This window comes from Leucopleurus acutus (genome assembly GCF_964270905.1).
Source record: "Leucopleurus acutus genome assembly, chromosome: X".
In the NCBI taxonomy this organism is placed as follows: Eukaryota; Metazoa; Chordata; class Mammalia; order Artiodactyla; family Delphinidae; genus Leucopleurus; species Leucopleurus acutus.
In genome coordinates, this window is record NC_139148.1 from 79435851 (window position 1) to 79462762 (window position 26912).

At 32.3% G+C, this 26912-nt stretch overlaps 1 protein-coding gene across 8 annotated transcripts in view; it reads left to right on the forward strand.

The window, feature by feature from the left end:
- PCDH11X (protocadherin 11 X-linked) overlaps positions 1-26912 on the forward strand; it is a gene marked incomplete at both ends in the record, with an annotated part of 710965 nt that overhangs the window by 582042 nt on the left and 102011 nt on the right. The gene's annotated exons all lie outside the window — the stretch shown is intronic.

Sequence of the window (26912 nt, forward strand, 5' to 3'; positions counted from 1 at the left end):
TTTACTGTGCTGATAAAGTTTTAAAATGATGCAGGGTATTTTGAATGTTCCAAATATATTTGCATTCTCTGTGTATATGCACCAATTTCTTTATTGTGTATTTCATAGTTCAGGATGGATCTATCATATTGTTTCATTGCTATTTAAGACAATAATTCATTTCACTTCACACACTTTTAAAATATGTTACAGTCCATCAATATTTTGACTGGGTGGAAATAGCACTCAAAGAATAATTTTTTCTGAAATCAGTCATAAAAATCTAAATCGTTATGTAAAGAACTTCCCCTTTAGTTTTTAATTTTGACATATCATCAATACTAACAGCATGTGTTATTATTTTTGGTATTTTAAATGTTTTTTTCAATGTTGCTTTGGTCTTTTTACATTGCATTGGCATATTTCTCTTGTGATCTTATGTAATTTGTTTTAATGTCCATGATAAATTTTTAACTATCATCTAACTAGCAGAATTTCAAGCTAAATATTTTACTCCCCATGAAAGTCTTGAGTATTCAACATTTACATGGGTTATTCATGTGAAAGTGGATGCATTACATGTACTTTTCATTTTTTCTCTCCCCTTCTCATTAGTTTCTATGAATCCCATGATAGATACTGTTCAGAAACTAGAGCTATATAAAGTCATGGTGATATTTTTGTGGTTGTGATGCAAAGTCAAGGTGTTTTGAGCATAACTATTCAGAGGCATAGTGGAAAGAGCATTTGAATGTGAGCCATGACATCTAGAGTTCTAATGACAGTTCTGCACCTGACTAGATGCATACTGGCCAAGTCATTTAAACTCAGAGTCTTCATTTTCTTCTTTCCCTCATTAAAAAAATCTAGTAATCATAATTATGCTTAAGCCTCAGGAGAAGTCATGCTGCTAAAACATGACAACATAATAATCATCACAAATTTAAAAAAAAAACAAGTGTGTACAGTTCTATACGCTGTCCCTATAACCTACAAATGTTTTCATCTTAATACACCCCTGCTATGTGTAAGTTCTATCATTTTATCCATTTTTGCAAAGATAGAAACTGAGGCAAAGAAAGGCTAAATAATATAGAAATTCATTTGATAAAATGAATTAAAGCACTTTCCCTGTATAAAACACTACTATTACTTAGATTTTTAAACCTTTATCAATACACCAATGAGTAATGATCATTGCAATTAAACTCATATTTTAAACCTTGCTGTAATTGATATTTATTTAGTATATTCATAATGCAACTGGGCTCTGCCTCCAACTGCACTGAAACACCATAGTACCTTTTGTAGTTATATTCTATGATAATTTTCATACCATATTTTATATATCCATTTTTCATCAACTCATTTGAGTAGACTTGCTATTATTTAACTCACATAGCACAATTTCTTAGGCATATTTTATGTAGTTAAATGTTAGTTTATAAGAGGAAAAAGCCCTCTGCGAGTCTAATCATAAATTTATAAAACTAAGATCATTTTGTTTATTTAACTCTTCTATTGAAGGGTAACTGATAACCAGGGATGACATTGAGTTTTTTCTTAAATACAAAAATATGTAGGCTTTTTCCCTCACAGTAAATAAGATATATACATGCAAATTCTTAGTAATAAGATAATTACTTTTAATTCTGTTATGCTTTACTTGTCCCCAAGTAAGAAATTGCAAATATATACTTGTCAGTTCATTCAGAGCAAATTCTTTTGTACCACCTTCTGAGGAAAACATACATTAATAAACATTTATAAATTAATACCTTTCATTGAATTTGCTTGCAAGTGTACTTTCCTTTTTTGTGGACAAGTTTTAATGTAAGGTGAGAGTTTTAGCTATAATATATCAATTACATTTTCTGTTTTCATTGAGGTCTAGGGTTTAAGCAATAGAATGTCAACTGGTTTGTCTACCTGCAGTCGTTCATTGTCCATAGTAATGTTCAGTTGTCCAAGCTGAGTGTTGGCATATCATTACAGTGTTTTATTACCCTTCTGGCCTTCAGATAGCTCTCATGGATCTGTTCTTGAGAGAGGTTTCCATATTTATTGTTAGTACTCAAGGGCCAGCTGTAATTTAGGAGTTCATTACTTAAGACTTGAAATGTTGAATTTGAGTCAGGAGAAGCTGTTTAGAGATTAGAATGTGTGGGGGGGAAAGTAGGTTGAAGTGGAAGGTTCTAGGAAAAACTGGGGAAATGAGTTATCTCTCAGCCAAATGAATCACCTCACCTATCTTCATCCAACTACTTAGTTAATAATAGTTTGTGAACATAAAATATAATTCATCCTTATGCATGATAGATATGGAGCTTTTCATATGTCAATTAGTAAGAAAAGTAATGTCTTTTCATAAGGTATCTTTCTTTTTTTCATGGCCAGGAGTTAATGAAAATGTATGTGTAAGTTTCAAAATGAAAAACTTATAGCACAGGCCATAATATTAATCACTTTATGTTAATTTATATAGTATCTCCCTAAATTCTCAGACCAAAGGACTAAATCAATATGCAGTTTTGTTAGTTTTGTTTTTGATTACTAATAGTAGACTCTAGAATGTCATAGAGCAATATTTGTGAAAGAAATTAAGTCTAATGAAGGATTTGCATATTTTACTATCTAAAATTGCCTTCTTTAGATCATGTATAACAAGTTCATTCCACCATATTATGTATTATGCAGTGACACATAGAATTAGAAAAAACATGTCTTATGATAAAATTGTATTGTTTTTTAATGTTTTTTTACAAAGAAGAAAAAAGAAACAAATGTGATATTATTTATCACATAAAAGTTGACTGATTAGTAGAAAATTTAGTATCTTTTTGAGGCTATGCAGTGTATTAAAGTTAGAAAATGGGTGCAGTACTTTAGTGTTATCATTCTGATAAAAACTCTTGGCATAGCTTTGAAACAGTATATAATTTGTGAATAAAAATGCATAATTTAAACTTTACGTTCTGAGTATATACTAATGTCTTTTAAAAAATCTTTGTAGGGAAATAAATAGTATTGCTAGGTGACATATTGGTCAGCTGCTTGTTAGCAAATCATGGCTTGAACATTTAAATGACCCATAAACATTACTTCTGCTACAGCTAATAAGAATAGTAACCCTGATTTCATAAAGCATAATTTTATTTTACATCACTCTTATATTGCCTTGAAATTGATACTATTTGACTGACACAGTAAAATGATAAAATATTACTTTACTTTCATTTGCAGATGCCATATCAAAAGCTGGATCTACTATGAGGCAGAATTTTTCTATCGAAATATACTTTACAAACAGGTGATTTTTTTCTAGGACACACATAACAATTGATTGTTGAAAAGGCAACTTTCTCATTAGGTAAATTGTCTATCTGAGAATATAGCCCAGGATTCTTGAAGTTCAAGTAATTTATTATCATTGATTTTGATCAGCACTGTCACTGGAAATATAATGAGGGACACATATATAATTTTAAATTGTCTAGGGGCCACATTTAAAAAACAAACAAAAAAACCAATAATAGGTGAAATTCATTTTACCAATATATTTTATTTAACCCAACATAAACAAAATATCATTATTCCAACAGGTAATCAATATAAAAATTTTCTATAAGATAGTTTACATTTCTTTTCATAGTAAGTCTGGAAATCTGGCATGCATTTTACACATACAGCACACCTCAGTTCCAACTAGCCACATTTTAAGTATTCAATAGCTATGTGTGACTAGTGGCTGCTACATCAAAAAAGCTTTAGATACCTCTCGAAGACTAGGGATTTGGGATTGGGCTGCAGAGAAAAAAAAGGGCTTTGGTATACATTGGCTTGATATTATACCTTGAAGAAAAACAAACAAACAAAGAACGCTTGAAAACCTTGAATTTATCCTTGCTCATCTGAGGACATTTTCCCCCTGGCTGGTCAAAGTTCAAAGAAAAACCGAAAACATTTGGTAAATGTACTCTTGTTGATTTTCGCTGTTATGGGGGATGAAACAATGTGCAACGTGAAACAGCAAAGGGCTGTATAGATCAAAGTCAACACTTTCAATTGCAGACTTTTTGTCATATGTTTGAGGCTCTTAAGAAACACAATTCATTGCAATTTGCTCTCCTTGAAATTCTTGAGTAGTTTTCAAGAGGAGCCTTCAGTAGAGAACACTGATTGGTGCTTGTTAATCTCGAGGCATGGATGATTTTAAAACGTGTATTGTATAGCGTTTTATAATAATCAATATGTATCACTACCAGAACTTGAGCCAGAAGGCTGAAAATTTTCTATCTTCCAGTTCATATAAAATGTGATACTTCAATTTTAAAAGATTAGCAATATAATTTACCATGTTAATGTGAATGTAAGAATGTGAATTTCTAAGAATATGAAATAAGAGCATGTAATTTCTTAAACAAATCTAAAATACTTATATAATAGATGTCTGCATGTGGTATTCATGGTGCTCATGCTCACAGGGTGTATTTCCTAGGTTCACCCGCTATAAAAATGATTCTAAATAGTGCTGTGTGTCAGAGACAATTTAAAGCATTGATTTCTTCACTTGATAATCACTTATTACTGGTCCAAAATATCACCAAGCTAAAAACAGAAAACACCTTACAAAGTAATGAACTGCAATGCTCATTTAATAAGACAACATTCAAGTAAATCGAAAAATGTTTCATGTTCTTAACTACAATCATATCTAATTATATTGTTGCTTATAGGTAAAGATATGGAATATACTATTTACCTATTATTCAGAATCCAAGTGAAATTTATAAAATTTTAACAGTTTGCATTTTGAAGAAACTGACTGTTGAAGGCTTTACACAATTTGAATTTATATCAGATTAACAAAAATTGTATTTTATTTGCTGTCTATATTTGTTGCTGTTCTCCAAATGTAACAATATCCTAGAAGATAAGAGGGAAGAAATAGGGAACTTTAGAAAACTCATATTAAATACTTTCCAAATATATTGACTCTGGCCTTCTTAAGCTTTTTCTAATGTGTTTAAAATGCATAGAATAAGAATATTTAGAGAAGTAACAAAAAGAGGGGAAAGATTTTTGTCAGCAAATGTCAGAATATATAAAGCTTTAACAAAAACAAGATGGTAGGCGTGTAGAAATTGATAGATCAATGTGGTAAAATAGTAAATAAGCTGACCATAATGCATACCTGAAGTTAATATATGATTAAAAATAATCAAAACCAGAGGTAAACAAATATGCATGAATTATTAAACAAATTGTGCTGTGAAATTTGGCAAAGTATTTGGAAAAAGATCATCACTCCAAAATACAGATCCAAAAAAATTATAGTAGGTCAAAGATGTAACTATAAACCTGGGGACATACAGTAGAAGAAAATATGTGAATATTAATTAATCAAAGAAATGGACTTCATTTAAAATTTTACTCCTGAATATCTGTATAATTTGTGACAAAACTAGTTCCAAACATTTCTGATAAATATATTTCATTGAATTGAAATACTGAAATTAGTTCTCATGCTACACTATGGAAATTACTGTTACTCCAAAAATTTAAATTCTAGAGTGATTCTATTATCATTAATTTAGACATAGCTCTTGAAAGAAAGGATGATTGCAGAAGGCAGACTGTATGGCACTAAGTAATAGCTATTCTCTTTTTTTAAATATGGATTTTGATGATAGTGGTAATAATAATCACCAACTTTTAATGAGTAGGTATAAAACATTACTCATTGTTCACGTTTCAAAGCAGCGACAGATGAAGTCTGTCACTTTCAAACAATGGGTTATTTTTAAATGATTGTATGATTTCTTCTAACAATATTTCATCAAACTGGCTTATATTTGTAGATGTAGCCCTATTGCTCCTTTCATGCTAATGTACATTGAGAGTAAAGAGTTTCCTAAAAGTCTTGCACAAACCTGCCTTTTCCTCCCAACCTTCCCTTTCACAGGCCTCTTGACAGCTCTCAACAGCTCTCTTTCCCTTTGCTTCCTTTTATTCAACAATCTTTTTTGAGTATCTGGTACATGCCAGGCACTATACTAATTCCCTTCCTTCATCTTTTAATCTCTCTCCAATAGGCAAGGGATGATATGGGAGAAAATTAGTAGTATAGCTATAGTTAGAGATGGAAGTTAGATAGAGGCAGAGGTAGAGTTATTTATTCATAAATATATGAAATTACAATTTTAATATTAATGTTCCATGGTATACTTTGTAAGAAGATTTAACATATTGTGACCTTGCATTAGGATAACATAGAGATAAATTTCAAATGGGATTGCTAGAAAAAAAACTATATACAATTTTCAACATTTTCTCAAAATATTCAGAGGCAGAAGTATAAGCCAAAGAGTCTGCCTGGATGGATCACTTTGAGAATGTACTCTTTCATGCCTGCTATATGATTGCATTTCAGTTTAATACCAAAATGGTCCATGCATAGCTTCATCATGAAAAATGATATTGGAATTTTGTTTAAAACTGTATAAACAAAACTACTTTTTAATCATATATACTTCTGAATATTCTTCCACATTTTTCAAGCTGCTAAAGCAATCAGGATTGATTGAAAGTCAGATAACAGAACTACTTAACTTGATAATCTAATTTTAGGCTCAAGTATAAAAGCATCCACTTTCCTTAGTTATCAGTAACTGCACTGCCTAATTTATTTTTGAGGTTAGTTCTATGACTCCCCTAAACTTAATATTTTATTGTAATTAGTTGATGTTCAAAAAAACAGCATTGTTATGAAGGGAAAATACTACCAAGGTTTTATTAATTCCATATGTTCTTTTAGGTTTTCTGGCAAGAACTCTGAATTTCCATTTTATCTATGATAATATTATAATAATAATTCTTATTTACAGTTTAATGGAAACTCAAAATTAGGGTTATACCATACACATTTGCTTACTTTTAGAATTTACTTAAGAAATATCACCCAATCAATTGATACTTTCTTGAAAAGACTCTCTACTGGAAATTGTAAATTTTTTTAACTAATTAATTAACACATCCTAATTTAAAAGGATTTGTTGCATTGTTATGGTATTTAGTTGTACTGTGTGTTGCCGTTTCTTCAACTTTTAAATTTTCCCTTGAATACAACTATTGTAAGCATTTTCTCTTTGAAAGCTTATATAGCAGAACTAATATATGTTGATTTAGTGCTTTTATTGAGATATAATTCACATAATATACAATTCACCCTTTTAGAATGTACAATTCAGTTGTTTTTAATATATTCATAAATGTGTGCAACCTTCACCACTATTGAATTCCAGAACATTTTCATCACCCACAAAGACCCACATAACCATTAGCAGTCACACCCTAATCCCCCATATCTGCATTCTGGCAACCAATACTCTCACTTCTGTCTCTAGATTTGCCTATATAGGAAATTTCATAAAATAGAATCATGCGCTATGTAGTCTATTATGTCTGACTTCTTTTACATAGCATAATGTTTTCAAGATTTATCCACATTATAGTATATATCAGTACTTCATTCCTTTGTAAGGCTGAGTAATATATCATTGTATTGTGTGGTACACACATTTTGTTTATCCATTCATCAGTTGATAGAAATGTGAGTGTTTCCATCTTTTGGCTGTTATGAATAATGCTGCTACAAACATTTGTGTACACTTTTTTGTGTGAACATGTTTTCAGTTCTCTTCAGTGATTATTTAAAAGAGTAGAATTGCTGGGCCATGTGTTAACATTATGTTTAATATTTTAAGGAACTGCCAAACTGTTTTCCAAAGTGACTGTACCATGTAACATTCCCATCAGCACTGTATGGTGGTTTTGATTTCTCCAAATCCTTACCAACGTCTGTCAATATCTGTCTTTTTAATTGTAACCACAGTAATGGGTGTGAATTATTATCTCACTTTGGCATTGATTTACATTTTGCTAATGATTAATGATGCTCAGAAGATTTACATGTGCTTATTGGCCATTTGTATATCTTCTTTGGAGAAAAGTTTATTTGAATACCTTTCATTTTTCTTTTGGAGTATTTTTTTTAAATTATTGAGTTGTAAGAGTTCTTTATAAATTCTGGATGCTAGTTAAATAAAAGATATACAATCTGCAAATAATTCTTTTCATTCTGTAGATTGTCTTTTTATTTTCTTGATAGTGTCTTTTGAAGTACAAAAGTTATTTTCATGAAGTCTTATTTGTCTATTTTTTATTTGTTTGTTGATGCTTTAGGTTTCTACATCAAGAAATCAATGTCTAATACAAGGTCTTCAAGATTTGCACCCATGTTTTCTTCTAAAAAATGTATAGTTTTAGTTCTTATGTTTAGGTGTTTGATTCATTTTGAGTTAATGTTTGTATATGGGGTGAGGTAAGAATCCAACTTCATTTTTTTTGAATGTGGAAATCAAATTGTTCCAGAAGCATTTGTTGAAAAGACTATTCCTTACCCATTGAACTCTCTTGGCATTCATGTCAAAAATTGAGCAAAATGAATATGTTTATTTCTGGAATTTAAATTGTGGTCTGTTAATCTACATGTCTATCTTCATGATTGTACCACAAAGGCTTGATTATTGTAATTGTGTGTTAAGTTTTGCTATCAGAAAGCATTTCTCCAAATTTGTTCCTCCTTTTCAAGATTGTTTTTGCTAATATGGATATCTTGAATTTCTGAAACAACTTTAGTATCAGCAAGTCAATTTCTTAAAAAAAAATCAGCTCAGATTTTAATAAAAATTGTATTGGATATATAGAACAATTTAGGAAGTATTGCCATTTTAATAATATAAAGTCATCCAATCCATGAACACATATCTTTCAATTTACTTAAATTTTGTTTAATTTCTTGATGTTTTGTAGTTTTAATACACAAGTTTTGAACTTCTTTTGTTAAATAGGTTCCTAAATAGTTTATTCTTTTAATGTGCATAGAATTGTTTTTAAATTTCAATTTCAAATTGTTCATGGCTAGTGCATAAACATTGACTTTTCTATGTAGATCTTGTATCCTGCAACCTTACTAAATTGTTTATTAACTCTAAGAGTATTTATGTGTATTTCTTTGGATTTTTTGTATACATTATTTCACCTGTCAATAGAGATAGTTTTACTTCTTCCCTTCCAATATGAATTTCTTTTATCTCCATTTCTTACCTAATATCCTTCTTTGTCTCTAGTAACATTTTTGGTCTTAATGTGTTTTTTGTCTCATGTTAATACAATTTCTCCACTCCTCTTTTGATTACTGTTTGCATGGTGTCTATTTTTCCATCATTTTATTTTCAACCGATTTGTATTTTTGAATATAAAGTGTTTCTCTTGTGGTCAGCATATAGTTGGATCATTTTTCAATTTGTTCTGTCAATCTATAGCTTTTGATTGAAGTGTTTAATCTGTTTACATTTAAAGTAATTACCAAGTTAGGACTTGCATTTTTTTTTATCAATTTTATACACATCAGTATATACATGTCAATCCCAATCGACCAATTCAGCACACCACCAGCCTCACCCCACCACAGTTTTCCCCCCTTGATGTCCATATGTTTGTTCTCTACATCTGTGTCTCAACTTCTGCCTTGCAAACCAGTTCATCTGTACCATTTTTCTAGGTTCCATATACATGCGTTAATATACGATATTTGTTTTTCTCTTTCTGACTTACTTCACTCTGTATGACAGTCTCTAGATCCAACCAGGTCTCAACAAATGACCCAGTTTCATTCCTTTTTATGACTGAGTAACATTCCATTGTATGTATGTACCACAACTTCTTTATCCATTCCTCTGTCAATGGGCATTTAGGTTGCTTCCATGACCTGGCTATTGTAAATAGTGCTGCAACGAACATTGCGGTACATGTGTCTTTTTTTTTTTTTACATCTTTATTGGGGTATAATTGCTTTACAATGGTGTGTTAGTTTCTGCTTTATAACAAAGTGAATCAGTTATACATATACATATGTTCCCATATCTCTTCCCTCTTACGTCTCCCTCCCTCCCACCCTCCCTATCTCACCCTTCCAGGCAGTCACAAAGCACCGAGCCGATATCCCTGTGCCATGCGACTGCTTCCCATTAGCTATCTACCTTACGTTTGTTAGTGTATATATGTCCATGCCTCACTCTCGCCTTGTCACAACTCACCCTTCCCCCTCCCCGTATCCTCAAGTCCGTTCTCCAGTAGGTCTGTGTCTTTATTCCTGTCTTACCCCTAGGTTCTTCATGACATTTTTTTCCCTTAAATTCCATATATATGTGTTAGCATACGGTATTTGTCTTTTTCTTTCTGACTTACTTCACTCTGTATGACAGACTCTAGGTCTATCCACCTCATTACGAATAGCTCAATTTCGTTTCTTTTTATGGCTGAGTAACATTCCATTGTATATATGTGCCACATCTTCTTTATCCATTCATCCGATGATGGGCATTTAGGTTGTTTCCATCTCCAGGCTATTGTAAATAGAACTGCAATGAACATTTTGGTACATGACTCTTTTTGATTTTTGGTTTCCCCAGGGTATATGCCCAGTAGTGGTATTGCTGGGTCATATGGTAGTTCTATTTGTAGTTTTCTAAGGAAACTCCATACTGTTCTCTATAGTGGCTAAACCAATTCACATTCTCACCAGCAGTGCAAGAGTGTTCCCTTTACTCCACACCCTCTCCAGAATTTATTGTTTCTAGATTTTTTGATGATGGCCATTCTGACTGGTGTGAGATGATATCTCATTGTAGTTTTGATTTGCATTTCTCTAATGATTAGTGATGTTGAGCATTCTTTCATGTGTTTGTTGGCAGTCTGTATATCTTCTTTGGAGAAATGTCTATTTAGGTCTTCTGCCCATTTTTGGATTGGGTTGTTTGTTTGTTTTTTTGTTATTGAGCTGCATGAGCTGCTTGTAAGTTTTGGAGATTAATCCTTTGTCAGTTGCTTCATTTGCAAATATTTTCTCCCATTCTGAGGGTTGTCTTTTGGTCTTGTTTATGGTTTCCTTTGCTGTGCAAAAGCTTTGAAGTTTCATTAGGTCCCATTTGTTTATTTTTGTTTTTTATTTCCATTTCTCTAGGAGGTGGATCAAAAAAGATCTTCTGTGATTTAAGTCAAAGAGTGTTCTTCCTATGTTTTCCTCTAAGAGTTTTAGAGTGTCCAATCTTACGTTTAGGTCTAAAATCCATTTTGAGTTTATTTTTGTGTATGGTGTTAGGGAGTGTTCTAATCTCATACTTTTACATGTAGCTGTCCAGTTTTCTCAGCACCACTTATTGAAGAGACTGTCTTTTCTCCATTGCATATCCTTGCTTCCTTTGTCATAGATTAGTTGACCATAGGTGTGTGGGTTTACCTCTGGGCTTTCTATCTTGTTCCATTGATCTATATTTCTGTTTTTGTGCCAGTACCATACTGTCTTGATTACTGTAGCTTTGTATTATAGTCTGAAGTCAGGGAGTCTGATTCCTCCAGCTCCGTTTTTGTCTCTAAAAACTGCTTTGGCTACTCAGGGTCTTTTTTGTCTCCATACAAATTTTAAGAGTTTTTATTCTAGTTGCATAAAAAAATGCCATTGGTAATTTGGTAGGGATTGCACTGAATCTGTAGGTTGTTTTAGGTAGTATAGTCATTTTCACAATATTGATTCTTCCAATCCAAGAACATGGTATATCTCTCCATCAACAGATATCATCTTTAATTGCTTTCATGAGTGTCTTATAGTTTTCTGCATACAGGTCTTTTGTCTCTCCTGGTAGGTTTATTCCTAGGTATTTTACTCTTTTTGTTACAATAGTAAATGGGAGTGTTTCCTTAATTTCTCTTTCAGATTTTTCATCGTTAGTGTATAGGAATGCAACAGATTTCTGTGCATTAATTTGTATCCTGCGAAGTTACCAAATTCATTGATTAGCTCCAGTAGTTTTCTGGTGGCATCTTTAGGATTCTCTATGTATAGTATCATGTCATCTGCAAACAGTGAGAGGTTTACTTTTTCCTTTCCAATTTGAATTCCTTTTATTTCTTTTACTTCTCTGATTGCTGTGGCTAGGACTTCCAAAACTATGTTGAATAATAGTGATAAGAGTGGACATCCTTGTCTTGTTCCTGATCTCAGAGGAAATGCTTTCAATTTTTCACCATTGAGAATGAAATTTGTTGTGGGTTTGTTGTATATGGCCTTTATTATGCTGAGGTACGTTCCCTCTATGCCCACTTTCTGGAGAGTTTTTACCAGAAATGGGTGTTGAATTTTGTCAGAAGTTTTTTCTGCATCTATTGAGATGATCATATGGTTTTTATCCTTCAATTTCTTAATATGGTGTATCACATTGATTGATTTGCATATATTGAAGAATCCTTGCATCCCTTGGATAAATCCCAGTTGGTCATGGTTTATGATCTTTTTAATGTGTTGTTGGATTCTGTTTGCTAGTATTTTGCTGAGGATTTTTACATCTATATTCATCAGTGATATTGGTCTGTAATTTTCTTTTTTTGTAATATCTTTGCCTGGTTTTGGTATCAGGGTGATGGTGGCCTCATAGAATGAGTTTGGGAGTGTTCCTTCCTCTGCAATTTTTTGGAAGAGTTTGAGAAGGATGGGTGTTAGCTTTTCTCTAAATGTTTGATAGAATCCACCTGTGAAGCCATCTGGTCCTGGACTTTTGTTTGTTGGAAGATTTTTAATCACAGTTTCAATTTCATTACTTGTGATTGCTCTGTTCATATTTTCTATGTCTTCCTGGTTCAGTCATGGAAGGGTATACATTTGTAAAAATTTGTCCACTTCTTCCAGGTTGTCCATTTTTTTGACATAGGGTTGCTTGTAGTAGTCTCTTAGGATTCTTTGTATTTCTGCAATGTCTGTTGTAACTTCTCCTTTCTCATTTCTAAGTTTATTGATTTGAGTCCTCTCCCTCTTTTTCTTGATGAGTCTGGCTAATGGTTTAACAATTTTGTTTATATTGTCAAAGAACCGGCTTTCAGTTTTATTGATCTTTGTTATTGTTTTCTTTGTTTCTATTTCATTTATTTCTGTTCTGATCTTTATGATTTCTCTCCTTCTGCTAACTTTGGGTTTTGTTTGTTCTTCTTTCTCTAGTTCCTTTAGGTGTAACGTTAGATTGTTTATTTGAGATTTTTCTTGTTTCTTGAGGTAGGCTTGTATAGCTATAAACTTTCCTCTTAGAACTGCTTTTGCTGCATACCATAGGTTTTGGATCATCCTGTTTTCATTGTCATTTGTCCCTAGGTATTTTTTGATTTCCTCTTTGATTTCTTCAGTGAACTCTTGGTTATTTAGTAACATAGTGTTTAGCCTCCATGTGTTTGTGTTTTTTACGTTTTTTGCTCTGTAATTCATTTCTAATCTCATAGCGTTGTGGTCAGAAAAGATGCTTGATATGATTTCAATTTTCTTAATTTTACTGAGGCTTGATTTGTGACCCAAAATGTCCCATGCACACTTGAGAAGAAAGTGTAATCTGCTATGTTTGGATGGAATGTCCTATAAATATCAATTAAATCTATCTGGTCTATTGTGTCATTTAAAGCTTGTGTTTCCTTATTTATTTTCATTTTGGATGATCTGTCCATGGGTGTAAGTTAGGTGTTAAAGACCCCCACTATTATTGTGTTACTGTCAATTTCCTCTCTTACAGATGTTAACAGTTACCTTATGTATTGTGGTGCTCCTATGTTGGGTGCATATATATTTATAATTGTTATATCTTCTTCTTGGATTGATCCCTTTATCATTATGTAGTGTCCTTCTTTGTCCCTTGTAACATTCTTTATTTTAAAGTCTATTTTATCTGATATGAGTATTGCTACTCCAGCTTTTTTTGATTTCCATTTGCATGGAATATCTTTTTCCATCCCCTCACTTTCAGTCTGTATGTGTCTCTAGGTCTGAAGTGGGTCTCTTGTAGACAGCATATATATGGGTCTTGTTTTTGTATCCATTCAGCAAGCTTGTGTCTTTTGGTTGGAACATTTAATCCATTCATGTTTAAGGTAATTATTGATATGTATCTTCCTATGACCATTTTCTTAATTATTTTGGGTTTGTTTTTGTAGGTCCTTTTCTTCTCTTGTGTTTCTCACTTAGAGAAGTTCCTTTTGCATTTGTTATAGAGCTGATTTGGTGGTGCTAACTCCTCTTAGCTTTTGCTTCTCTTAGCTTTTGCTTCTCCATCAAATCTGAATGAGATCCTTGCCGGGTAGAGTAATATTGGTGGTAGGTTCTTCCCTTTCATCACTCTAAGTATATCATGCCACTCCCTTCCTTTTGATTCAAGTGTTTAATCTGTTTACATTTAAGGTAATTACCAAGTTAGGACTTGAATTTTTAATTTTACTATTTGTTTTCAATATGTCTTATGCATTTTTTGTTCCTTTGTTCCTCCATTGTTTTCCTCTTTTTTGTTAAATGACTATTTAACAAATTTCATTACTTTTATTATATTTTTGAGTTATTTTCTTAGTGGTTACCTTAGGGATTATAATGAACAATGCAGTTTATAACAATCTAGTTATGATGAACACTAACCTAATTTTAATAATATATAAAAACTGCTCCTCTATAGCTCCATTCTCTCTCCCCTCCATCATGCTGTTATTGTCATATGAATTATGTCTTTCTATATTGTATGTCAATCAAAAGATTTATAGTTATTGTTTTATACAGTTCTCTTTTAAATCAAATGAGATAAAAAGTTACAAATAGAAAATAAATTATATTATCTTTTATATTTACCTATGCATTTATTTCACCAGCATTTGAGATACTCTCCAGTGTCCTTTTCTTTCAGTCTGAAGGCCTTCCTTTATTATTTCCTGTAAGGCAGGTTTTCTAGTAATGGAATCTCTCTTTTAAAAATAAATCTGGGAATGTCTTAATTTGTTTTTCATTGTTGAAAGATAATTTTACAAGGTAAAGAATTCTTGGTTGAAGTACTTTTCTTTCAACAGTTTGAACACTTCTGGCCTTTACAGTTTCTGATGGGAAGTCCACTGTCAATCTTATTAAAGATTCTTTGTACAGGATGAGTCATATCTATCTTGCTACTTTCAAGATTGTCTCTTGGTCTTTGTCTTTCAAGTGTTTGATTATGTTGTGCCTAGGTGTTTATTGGAGTTCATTCAGCTTCTCAGATGTGTATATTAATGTATTTTACCAAATTTGGGGCTGGTTTTGGTGATTATTTCTTCAGAGATTATTTCTTCTTTATTCTCTGCTTCTCGGATTCCCATTATGAATATATTGGTCCATCTGATGGTGTCTCACAGGTCTCTTCATTTTTCTTCATTCTTTTTTAGTTCTTTTCCACCTATAGACAATTTTATTTGACCTATCTTTAACTTTGTTGGTTCTTCTACACGTGCCAATCTGCTGATGATAGTCTTCAGTGAATTTTTCATTTCAGTTATCATACTTTTCAATACCAGATTATCTACTTGTTTCTTTTTACATTTTCTACCTCTTTATTGATATCCTTTATTAAGTGAGACATTATTCCCATGCTTTAAAAAATTATTTAGACATAATTTCCTTTCATTCTTTGAACATATTTAAAATATATGCTTAAAGTCTGTATCTAATAAGCCCAATGTCTGCACTTTCTCAGGGACAGCTTCTATTTATAGCTTTTATTCCTATGAATAAGTCATAATTTATGTTTTATATTTTTTTGAAAACTGGCAGTTTAAAATAGTACAATGTGACAACTCTAGAAATCAGACTCTCCCCCATCCCCAGGATATTTTTTTGTTGTTGCTGACACTTGTATTTGTTTATTTAATTACTTTTCTTAACTAATTCTCTAAACTGTATATTCTTTGTTATGCATGTTCACTGAAGTATTTACCTGAATAGCTAACTGGTAAGCTAATGATTGGGCAGCACTTTCTTTAAATGCCTGGAACTATAAATCTCCTAGTCTTTGCTGAGAAGATTTTTGTGTCTATTGAGCCATGCCTTCAACACTCAGCCAGGCTCTTTACACCTCTACCCTTAGCCTTTACTTCTGCTCATATAGAGCCTCAATATCAGCCAAAGGCAAAAGTTGAGGACTTTCTCAGGTCCTTCCTGAGAATGTAATCAGGCCTACCCTTATGTGTTTGTAGTTATCCAAGAATATATTGTGGCTTATCAAAGGCCCTGTTGAAATTCATTCCCCACCTTTTCTTTTAAGCTTTTTGGTACGTCTATTATGTACTCCCTGTTATCCATCATTTCAGGAAGCTGAAATGTCAAAACACTTGCCTGTAATTGTTTTCAACATCAGCTCTCTGGGAGAAGGTTTTTAGCACTGGGTGAGCTCTGTATCAGCTTAAAAGTAGGTCTTACAGGGGACCACAAAACAGGTAATATAATGACAACCCTTTGGGAATGAGGCTTTTCAAATAGCTTCAATTAAGTTCTACTCTCTTCAGGGGTTACCAAGCTGTCCCAGGAATATGGGTTGTTATTTTTCAAAGCTACTACTGAGCTGAAGGGTTGAGAATGAGTCTAGTGTAAGCTAAAGCATGACAAATCTTGCTGTTCTTTTAGAGGTAAAGTTGTTTTTCTTGAATAAACCTTCTCTGGATTGCTTAAAACCTTTGGTTAGCTTTAAGAGTCCTGAAAAAACTTAGTTCTGATATTTTGGCCAGTGTTTTCATGGAAGACAGGATTTTGAGAATTTCTTACTCTACAATGTTAGCTGGCACCAGTCCTGGAATCAGTTTTAGGTGTGATTACATTTATTGAATACATTTCATCTGATTATAGTATTAAAAATGCAATACAGTCTATTTTCCTACTAGTTAAGCTATACAATTAGAAATAAGAAGTTAAAATAATAACAACCTTTAATGGAGGGCATAATTCTGAATTCTTTATCTCTTTTAATCCTCACATGGTAAATGTTATCTTCAGTTTACAGATGAAGAAACAAAGGTCAAAATACTATATATTGACCATTTCACAGATAGTCGAAGCAAGATTTTGAACCTAATTCTGTATACCTTCAATTCCCACTGTTTCAACCATCAAAATTTAATTATAAATCTCCGCACTTAAAAATCTTATATATTATGAAGTATAGTGACAATATAAAATTTAGCTTTAAAAAATATCTGTCAGTATGTTGGGTGCTCAATACTCTGTGAACTGTTTTAAATTGTGAAATGGGGAAATAAAACAACTGGACTATGTTTATGTTATGCTAATAAATTCTATTATTTTACTAGCTAAAAGTACTCTTATGATCATGTTCACTGATATATATCTAATGCCTAGGTTAGTGTCTGGCTCATAATGAATTAATATTGATTACTCAATCATGGATTAATGCCATCGTATAGAGTATTTAATTATTAATAAATAATTATTTACTGAATTTATTTTCATTATTTGTAGGTTGAATATGTTACAACAGTACAGTATATTAGCGAAAATTTTTTCATAATGAGGTGAGATCTATGGTTCAAGAAATATTCATGTTTTATGGTACAAAGTAATATGGATTCCTTACAACACCATAGAATAAAAAGCACAGATTTATCAAAATGTGAGAATGTGGGGCTTCCTTGGTAGCGTAGTGGTTGAGAGTCTGCCTGCCAATGCAGGGGACATGGGTTCGTGCCCCAGTCTGGGAAGATTCCACATGCTGCAGAGCGGCTGGGCCCGTGAGCCATGGCCGCTGAACCTGTGCGTCCAGAGCCTGTGCTCCACAACGGGAGAGGCCACAATAGTGAGAGGCCTGCGTACCACACACACACAAAAAAAGGTGAAAATGTGTGTAAAAATAACATCAGAGAGAAAGTTGGTGTAAAAATACACTTACTGAGGTTATAGGATATATAAATTTTTTTCAGAAGGTAAAACAGAATATAGGTTAAGTATCATTAACAGAAATGGTGAAGTTAAATCAATAACAGCTGCTTTTTTTTCCTAATATTCCTTGGAATTGTATATATTTTGAGGTTATTTACACACAAAAAATAAATTTTAAATAATTTTGACATTACTTATATTTAAGAAAAAAATATTCATATTTAAAGTCAATTTTATAGATTGAAGTCAGTTTATTGAAAGGTTTTTTTTTCTCATATTCATAGCTGATCTGTCATGATCATTGAAAATGACTTTTTTTTCTAAATAAATGGTCAATTCAAGGATAGATTCATACATCTCATTATGATAAATTCCTCACAAATAAAATAAAATAATGATAGGGTAAGGATTATGAGAAATCTTGATGTCATTCTTATACAGTATATCTTGGTCTTAAAATTATGTATAAAACAAGCAGAATCAAGAGAACTAGAACAAAAATAGATTGTTACAAAGTAAACCTTATATTGATTTTTTATTACTAGAAATTTATCCTTAATTTTTACTTAAACTAACAATACTTTAATATCTGGAAAGAAATCCCTAATTTTTCTTATAAAATTTAATTTGCACATTTTAGACATATAGAATACCTAATACATGTAGGGAATTTTGTTACATTTGGAAAGCTAATCTCATTCTTTATCTCTGCTGTTTCAGTAACATAAGAAAAGTCTCCTGTCCACCAGGGAAAATTTTATAAGGCTACTTTTCTTTGTAAATACAGATCTTCTACTGTATCAGGCTTCTACTGATAATCAAACAAGCTTTAAGGATTATGGAAATTATAGGCCTTTAATATAGTTTGAGATACTTTTAGAAATTTTCCACATGAAACAATTTATTGTTATCACTATAATTAAATTTAGATTTTAGAATAATAAAAATCTTGAGATACAATTAGGAAAGACATATTTTAAGTATTTTTAAATTGATTCAATTTGACTGGTTTATTAAGAATTTAGCCATCTAACTGGTTCATAATTTTTATATGACTAAAGTTTCCAAGAATGATATCCATTCAGGTGGTAACAAGAAATTAGGTTACATTTTCTAATTCAATCTTTAAGTTTCTTTTTTAACTTAAATTTTATAGTCACATAAATAATCCAGGTGATTCATACCAAATAACATTTTTCCTTAAGGTATTTGAAAGAAAAGAGAATGTCAAACTTATTAGTGTTTGCTTTAAGTAAGCAGGCAGGTAGAAAACTGGTAGAAATGCTTTTAGAATTATGCCTTAATAACTGCAAATTAACTCCTGAATATTAATTTGGCTATTAGATTTGCATATATAGTTGGATATATAGATATAGATGATACAGATATATAGATATAGATACAGATATAGATAGATGGATGCAAATTTTATCAATCTTTCTGAGAGTTGCATACCTCCTCTGTTTTCAAAGTCAATTTATTAACAGGTTTCTAGTGAATATTTGTGACCAACATTTTGAATAGCACCTAAGATTACTAGAACAATAATCAAGCAGATTATAGCAACATTCTGTTTGTATTAGTTTCTTATTGATGCTGTAACAAATTACCACAATCTTAGTGTCTTAAAACAGAATAAGTTTATTATTTTACATTGCCAGAGAGCAGAAGTCCAAAATGCACTTGGATAAAATCAAGGCATTGATGGGACTGTGTAGCATTCTGGAGCCTCTAAAGGAGAATCCATTTTCTTGCCTTTTTACAGTTTCTAAAGGCTACCAGCATTCCTTGGCTCATGACTTCTTACCATTTTCAAAACCAGCAAAGCCTGGTTCAGTTTTTCTCACAATGTCATTGCTCTGGTTTTGACTCTTCTTCCTCCCTTTCCTCCATTTAAGGACCCTTGTGACAACGTTGGCTCCACTGGGATAATCCAGGATAATTCCTTTAAGATCATCTGATTAACAAACTTAATTCCACCTATAACCTTACTTCTCCCTTGCCATGTATTATATAACATAATAAAGATTCCAAGGATTAGGATTTAGACATCTTGGGGATAGGAGAATTTATTCTGCCTGCCACACCACACTTTACTGTTTGAAAAGCAACTTTTAATGCTGTAACCATGTTTAAAAGATGCCTAAACATATTTTTAACAAAGTAGTTTCAATAACTTTGACCTTTGAGATATATCCAAGAAAGCTGAGAACTATTTTGGAAATTGGGGTTGTTTCTGACATTCCAGGTTCATTCAAGTTTTTAGGATATTAAATCCTGGTTGATTTTAAATGACCCATTCCACAATTTTCAACCTGACTTGGTGTAAAGATATTTCCTTGCATCAGCATTTCAAATTATAAACATATCTTTCTTCTTAGCAAAGACTCATTTAGCCTCTTAAAGGCACAGTTTCCTCATTTGTAAAATATAAATACCATTATGCAACTACTTCATAGTGTGTGGTGAGGATTTAATGAATTAATGCATACAAAGAACTTAGCCCTGTCCTTTGGACATTGAAGATGTTCAGTATTATGCTAATATAATAACAGCTTTGTTATTTTCCCATTTTTATTATTTATCTGGATGCAAATTATACGGTTTTCCTGCTTAGCCTTTAGGCAAAACTCATTTTATTTTATTTTTATTCCAAATATAAATTAATAAAAGAGGTGCTGGGCTTCCCTGGTGGCACAGTGGTTGAGAGTCCACCTGCCGATGCAGGGGACACGGGTTCGTGCCTCGGTCCGGGAAGATCCCACATGCCACGGAGTGGCTAGGCCCGTGAGCCATGGCTGCTGAGCCTGCGCGTCCGGAGCCCGTGCTCCGCAGTGGGAGAGGCCACAACAGTGAGAGGCCCACGTACCGCAAAAAAAAAAAAAAAAAAAAAAAGAGGTGCTGCTTGTTTTCATCAATCCATGAAATATTTTTTTCTATGAATTTAAAAAATAAAGCTTCATGTGTAATTATATTCTTTTATCATTGTCAGTATTTTCAGGCATATATGTCAAGTTAAAAAGCAAGAGAGATACTTCTTAATGAGTTTATCAAAGAAGCTTATAACTGTTGAATATGTTTTGAACCCTCTATTCTTATACTTAAATACAATTAACCTTTACCTTTAACTAAGCTAACTTCTCTGTTAATTAGTGTCTAACTCTAAAGGTGATAAGGAGGTAGCAAGGTTAATTTGCATATTTTAAAATCTAAACAAATCTTGATAGAAATTAATAGATGTATGCGTATAAATCTAAGGTTGTAGTAACTCTTTCGTACCCACATATGTTTTATTAAAATTGTAGGGACATTCTTCTTTTACTTGTTTTTCTTAGTCTTCAAACTTGTGTGTAGACTTCTTATAAATAGTCTCAACTTGATTGTTAGTTATAAATAGGAATATCTTTTTAAGTATTAGGCAGTAACATTTGTATTTTAACATCCATGGGAATGCTATATTGTGTCTGAATTAATAATCTGAGACTAAACATTAAACAGTATTTTTTTTCTTATCTCATCCTTTGATACTTCTTAGCATATGAAGTGTTTTGAGGAAAGATGTGGAACATGTAAATTAATTGTCTTTTTTTACCCTTCAATGATAATTAGGGTATTTATTAAATTCCCTGAAGTCATATGACACACATCTAAACTCAAACTAAATTCTCTGCCTCTTGTAGGCTTTATGTATGACATTATGATAATCCAGATTCTATTTTTTTAATGACAAAATGAATTTATAAATCAACAGAGACACATGGATTACCATAATTTTATAAAGAAAGAGAAAATTGTTACAGTTGTGGCGCATGGCTTGTTTGACATTCCTTGCAGCTAAACAATTTATCGCCTTTTACACAGACTGTTGTCAGAAGTAGTGAAGGATTGCTGGGAAAACGGCATTTTCTCAATGCTTTGGAGTTTAAACTATTCCCCAAAGACACAGTTCCTTCAGTGAAGCATGTGGCTTTGTTGTCACTTGACCAATAGACTGCACCTTGCATGGGAAAAATTTGTCTCATTCTTTTCACATGTGATGCAAATACTGATTTTTAAATATTTTTAAAATTTTTAAATCACAAATGATTAGTAATAGCTTAGAGAAAAACACATATGCTGTTGAATTATTTCTAATCTTTTATTCTTCACCATATATAAGTTGTACTAAGAGAGTTGCGATATATTTACAAAGGCACTTATTTATTTTTTTTGACTTTATCGTTTTTTAGAATTTTTATTGAAGTTTATTTGATTTACAATGTTGTGTTAGTTTCAGGTGTACAGCAAAGTGAATCAATTATACATATATGTATATCCACTCTTTTCTAGCTTCTTTTCCCATATAGGCCATTAAAGAGTATTGAGTAGATTTTCCTGTGCTATACAGTATGTCCTTATTAGTTATCTTTTTTAATATAGTAGTGTGTGTATGTCAATCCCACTCTCCTAATTTATCCCTCCCCCTTTCCCCCCTGGTAACCATAAGTTTGTTTTCTACATCTATGACTCTATTTCTGTTTTGTAAATAAGTTCATTGGTACCTTTTTTTTTTGGTTCCATACATAAGTAATATAATATATTTTTCTCTGTCTGACTTACTTCACTCAGTATGACAATCTCTAGGTCCATCCAAGTTGCTGCAAATGGCATTATTTTGTTCTTTTTTATGGCTGAGTAATATTCCATTGTACATATGTATCACATCTTCTTTATCCACTCCTCTGTCGATGGACATTTAGGTTGCTTCCATGTCTTGGCTATTGTAAATAGTGCTGCAGTGAACATTGGGGTGCATGTATATTTTTGAATTATGGTTTTCTCTGGAAATATGTCTTATTATTTTCACATGTGATGCAAATATTGATTTTAATGATCATGATGCATATGAACAGTTTTGCATTGAAGTAGGAATGAGAGTACATAAATAGAAAAGTAGTTCTTCAAGATCATATAGTTAGTTTAGGAAGGCCCAAAACTCAGAGGAGTCAATAACACATGCTCAGGAAGTCCTATGTTCTTTCAGTTATATAGACTTTCCCCTTAATTTACATAAATTATATATTTCAGTGTTGTATATTGTACAATTTATTTTATTCATAAAATTATATGCAATATATTGCTAAAATTCATCACCCCCAAATCTGACACAGTGATAATGTCTTTATTTAGATTCTGCACTTTGATGATACCCTGATTTAACATGAATATGTTGCATCATGGGAGGGGGAGCACATAAGAAAACATTTTTATCATATATACATTTTATTTTAATATCAAAAGTCATATTCTACTATCTATAATTTTGCCACTGAAATAATCATTTTGTATTTGTTTTTGTTTAATTAAATGATTTGTAAATTAGAGGTGTAATAGTTACATATAGTATATATCTAATATTTTGTCGTGAATTTTTTTTCTTATTCTGGAATCATTTATTTAAAGAACATCTGTAAAGATAATGCAGAGAATTCCCTTAGAGCTGTCACACAGGTTACCCTATTGTTAATAACTTATATAACTATGGTACATTTATCAAAACTAAGAAATCAACACTGCTAAAACGGAACTAATCTATAGACTTTATTCAGATTAAACCAGTGTTTCCAAAAATGTTCTTTCTTGGTTTCCAGGATCTAATCCAGGATAACACATTGCATTTAATTGTCATGTTTTTTGCGACCTCTGACGATTTCCTATGAACTTGACAATATTGAAGAGTAATGGTCTTCTAGAATGTCCCTCAATTTGGATCTGTCTGATGTCTGTCTCATGATTAGATTATGGATTATGGATTTGAGGGAGAATAACAGAGGGGTTATGGATTTGAGGGAGAATAAAAGAAGGGTGAAATGGCTTTCTTGTCTCATTATATTGGGAGTATATAATATCCTTATGACATCAATGGTAATATTTTCTTTGACCACGTGCTTAAGGTGATATTATGCCAGGTTTCTCCACTGTAAATTTGTTCTTTTTCCCTTTCCATACTCTATTCTTCAGAAGTGAGTATCAAAGTCTGAAAGAAAAATAAATAGATAGATGATAGATAAATTTTAGCAGCTCCATTGGGATATAATTTACATACCATAAAATGTACCCACATAAAATATACAATTTAATGGGTTTTATATCTTCACAGAGTTGTGCAACAATCATCACAATCTAACTTTAGAACATTTTTGTCACCCCAGAAAAAAAACATATACCCATTAGCAGTCACCCCCAATTGTTCTACTCCATGCCCCTTGTTATAAACAACCATTAATCTACCTTCTGTCCCTATTGATTTGCCTAATCTGAATATTTAATATAAATGAAATTATTTATTTGGGGTCTAACTGTCTTCTTTCACTTAGAATAGTAGTTTCAAGGTTCATCCCTCTGGAGTATGTATATCAGTACCTCAATTCCTGGCTTTTTAATATTATAGTATAAAAACATGACATAAAATACACCATCTTAAGCATTTTAAAATGTACAGTTCCATAGTGTTTTATTGAATAATATCTCATAGTATTGCTAACCACAAATTATTTACCCAGTTATCACTTGATGGATATTTGTTTTCTTCCCTACTTTTTGGCTATTATGAATAATGCTGCTATCACCAATTGTGTATAAATTATTTTAACATCTTTATTGGAGTATAATTGCTTTAAAATGGTGTGTTAGTTTCTGCTTTATAAGAAAAAGAACCGGCTAAACAAATACATATATTCCCATATCTCCTCCCTCTTGCATCTCCCTCCTATCCTCCCTATCCCACCCCTCTAGGTGGTCACAACGTACCAAGCTGATTTCCCTGTACTATGTGGCTGCTGCCCACTAGCTATCCATTTTACATTTGACAGTGTATATATGTCCATATCACTCTCTCACGTCGTCCCAGAGTACCCTTCCCACTCTCCGTGTCCTCAAGTCCATTCTCTACATCTGTGTCTTTTTTCCTGTCCTGCCCCTAGGTTCTTCAGAACAATTTTTTTTTGAGATTCCATATACATGTGTTAGCATATGGTATTTGTGTTTCTCTTTCTGACTTACTTCACTCTGTATGAGAGATTCTAAGTCCATCCACCTCACTACAAATAACTCAATTTTGTTTCTTTTTATGGTTCAGTAATATTCTATTATATATATGTGCCACATCTTCTTTAACCATTCATCTGTCGATGGACACTTAGGTTGCTCCCATGTCCTGGCTATTGTAAATAGAACTGCAATGAACATTGTGGAACATGACTCTTTTTGAAATGTAGATTTCTCAGGGTATATGCCCAGTAGTGGGATTGCTGGGTCATATTATAGTTCTATTTTTAGTTTTTTAGGGAACTTCCATACTGTTCTCCATAGTGGCTGTATCAATTTACCTTCCTACCAACAGGGCAAGAGGGTTTCCTTTTCTCCACACCCACTCCAGCATTTATTGTTTGGTAGATTTTTTGATGATGGCCATTCTGACCAGTGTGAGATGATACCTCATTGTAGTTTTGATTTACATTCCTCTAAAGATTAGTGATGCTGACCATCCTTCCATGTGTTTGTTGGCAGTCTGTATATCTTCTTTGTAGAAATGTCTATTTAGGTTTTCTGCCCATTTGTGGATTAGATTGTTTGTTTTTTTTCATATTCAGCTGCATGAGCTGCTAGTAAATTTTGGAGATTAATCCTTTTTCAGTTGCTTCATTTCCAAATATATTCTCCCATTCTGAGGGTTCTCTTTTTGTCTTCTTTATGGTTTCCTTTGCTGTGCAAAAGTTTTAAGTTTCATTAGGTCCCATTTGTTTATTTTTGTTTTTATTTCCATTTCTCTAGGAGGTGGGCCAAAAAGGATCATGCTGTGCTTTATGCCATAGAGTGTTGTGCCTATGTTTTCTTCTAAGAGTATTATAGTGTCTGACTTTACATTTAGGTCTTTAATCCATTTTGAGCTTATTTTAGTGTATGGCATTAGGGAGTGTTCTAATTTCATTCTTTTACATGAAGCTGTCCTGTTTTCCCAGCAGCCCTTATTGAACAGGTGGTCTTTTCTCCATTGTATATTTTTCCCTCCTTTATCAAACATAAGGTGACCATATGTGTATGGGTTTATCTCTGGGTTTTCTCTCCTGTTGCATTGATCTATATTTCTGTTTTTCTGCCAGTACCATACTGTTTTGATTACTATAGCTTTGTAGTATAGTCTGAACTCAGGGAGCCTAATTCCTCCAGCTCCATTTTTCTTTCTCAAGATTGCTTTGGCTATTTGGGGTCTTTTGTTCTTCCATACAAATTGTGAAATTTTTGGTTCTAGTTCTGTGAAAAATGCCATTGGTAGTTTGATGGGGATTGCATTGAATCTGTAGATTGCTTTGGGTGGTATAGTCATTTTCAAAATGTTGATTTTTCTAATCCAAGAACATGGTGTATCTCTCCATCTGTTGGTATCATCTTTAATTTCTTTCATCAGTGTCTTATAGTTTTCTGCATGCAGGTCTTTTGTTGCCTTAGGTAGGTTTATTCCTAGGTAATTGTTTCTTTTTGTAGCAGTGGTAAATGGGAGTGTTTCCTTAATTTCTCTTTCAGATTTTTCATCATTCATGTATAGGAATGCAAAAGATTTCTGTGCATTAATTTTGTAACCTGCAACTTTACCAAATTCATTGATTAGCTCTAGTAGTTTTCTGGTAGCATATCTAGGATTCTCTATGTATAGTATCATGTCATCTGCAAACAGTGAGAGATTTACTTCTTCTCTTCTGATCTGGATTCCATTTATTTCTTTTTCTTCTTTGATTGCTGTGGCTAAAACTTCCAAAACTATGTTGAATAATAGTGGTGAGAGTGGACAATCTGTCTTGTTCCTAATCTTAGAGGAAACAGTTTCAGTTTTTCACCACTGAGAGTTATGTGGGCTGTGAGTTTGTCATATATAGCCTTTATTATGTTGAGGTAAGTTCCCTCCATGCCTACTTTCTGGAGGTTTTTATCATAAATATGTGATGAATTTTGTCAAAAGTTTTTCTGCATCTATTGAGATGATCCTATGGATTTTCTCCTTCAATTTGTTAATATGGTGTATCACATTGATAGATTTGCATATATTGAAGAATCCTTGGATTCCTGG